Source organism: Giraffa tippelskirchi, chromosome 3, assembly GCF_054371585.1.
Source record: "Giraffa tippelskirchi isolate mGirTip1 chromosome 3, T2T-mGirTip1v1.2.pri, whole genome shotgun sequence".
Lineage (NCBI taxonomy): Eukaryota > Metazoa > Chordata > Mammalia > Artiodactyla > Giraffidae > Giraffa > Giraffa tippelskirchi.
The window spans coordinates 138,322,569-138,324,942 of NC_137277.1; positions in this window are offsets into that span (position 1 = coordinate 138,322,569).

A 2,374-nucleotide genomic window follows, 5' to 3' on the forward strand; every position below is an offset into this window, starting at 1 on the left:
ATTATAAAAGTCAAGTTTCTGCATTGCTTTTTTTAGTCTCAGATGTCCCCACATTCTCCACTCACATTGGTGCTGGCCCCCTAAACTCTTTTCTCCCTCTTGCTTCTTCTGTGCTATGCAGGTATCACTCCATCTTTGTAGAACATACTTTCCCCATTTTCTTTGCCTGAAAATTTCTTGGTACGAACTGGATGTTAGTGTCCTCTCAAAATTCATATGTCAAAAACTAATCCCCTAGGAAGTGGGACATTTGGGAGGCAATTAGGTTTAGATGAGGTCATGAGGGTGGAGCCCCCATGATGGAATGTTCCCTGGCAGTCCAGTGGTTAAGACTCCCTGCTTTCACTGCAGGGGGCCTGGATTCAATCTCTGCTCCAGACACTAAGATCCCACATGCTGCATAGTGCAGAAGAAATAAAAAGAATAGAAAGAGATTAGAGCTCACCGTCCTTATCATGTGAGGATACAACAAACCGAGAAGAGGGTCATGACCAGACATAGGGTCTGCTGGCACCCTGATCTCAGACTTACAAGCCTCCAGAACGGTGAGAAATAAATTTCTGTTGCTTAAGCCATCAGTCTACCATATCTTGTTATAGTAGTCTGAATTGACTAAGTTCAGTTCAGTTAAGTCGCTCAGTCGTGTCCGACTGCGACCCCATGAATCGCAGCATGCCAGGCTTCCCTGTCCATCATCAACTCCCTGATTCCACCCATACCCATGTCCATCAAGTCGGTGATACCATCTAGCCATCTCATCCTCTGTCATCCCCTTCTCCTCCTGCCCCTAATCCTTCCCAGCATTAGGGTCTTCTCCAATGAGTCAGCTCTTCGCATTAGGTGGCCAAAGTATTGGAGTTTCAGCTTCAACATCAGTCCTTCCAATGAACACACAGGACTGATCTCCTTTAGGATGGACCGGTTGGATCTCCTTGCGCTCCAAGAGACTCTCAAGAGTCTTCTCCAACACCACAATTTAAAAGCATCAATTCTTCGGCGCTCAGCTTTCTTCACCGTACAACTCTCACATCCATACATGACTACTGGAAAAACCATAGCCTTGACTAGACGCACCTTTGTTGGCAAAGTAATGTCTCTGCTTTTTAATATGCTATCTAGGTTGGTCATAACTTTCCTTTCAAGGAGTAAGCATCTTTGAATTTCATGGCTGCAATCACCATCTGCAGTGATTTTGGAGCCCAGAAAAATAATGTCAGCCACTGTTTCCACTGTTTCCCTATCTATCTTCCATGAAGTGATGGAACCGGATGCCATGATCTTAGTTTTCTGAATGTTGAGCTTTAAGCCAACTTTTTCACTCTCTTCTTTCACTTTCATCAAGAGGCTTTTTAGTTCCTCTTCACCTATTTAACCTTTAATACTTACCATAGGCATCAACTCTGCCTGGAAGTCCTTCAAGACTCCTATCCAGGAACGCATAGGCATTTCTACAATGTCTGTACCATAGGATTAATCACACTATAATCACAATGTCTGTCTACTTTGCTCTTTGCCGTCTAAACTATGAAATTCCTTAGAGAAACTATCATTTCTTTCTTCAATCTTTTCTTTTTTCTTTCTTTCTTATATCCTTAAATGTTAGCACTGTGATTGATCAGTGATAGAACTCAATAAGAGCTTATCAAATAAATCAGTAGATGGAGGGATAAGAGAATGAATAAATAGTTTACTAAATGCCCATCCTCTCCACACTCCTCCCTCCCTTCCAGAGATCACCTCTAGATTACAATATGAATGAATAGATTTTAGTACCCTGTTATCTTGGTTTGTTCCTAATTATCCCATGACATAGAAAGCTGCATAGTTCTACAACATGGTGCATTATTTTTCAGAACTTTATTAATCAATCTAAGGAATACATTTTAGATCATAATCCAAAACACACAGGCATACACACACAACAAAGCAAACAAAACTATCACAAAACAATATTCACCTTATCACATGTGTTTCTGTGTTTAGTCACTCAGTTGTGTCTGACTGACTCTTTGCGACCCTATGGACTGTAGCCTGCGAGGCTCCTCCATCCATGGGATTTTCCAAGCAAGAATACTGGAGTGGGTTGCCATTTCCTTCTCCAGGGGATCTTCTACCCAGGGATCAAGCCAGCATTTCATGCGTCTCCTGCACTGCAGGCAGATTCTTTACCTCTGAGCCACTGGCTTCCCTTATTTTCTATTCGATTCTATCGTATATCACCTTTTTACTCACACTCCACCACATTCACTTTACCTCCCACTATTTATGAACCACAGTTTGAAAAACAATGCTGAAGAGTAAGGTCATAAGGATGTTCACCTCAAAGTTCTTTGAAGTAAAGTTTCCAATCACACATTCAAGCTTTGATACATTT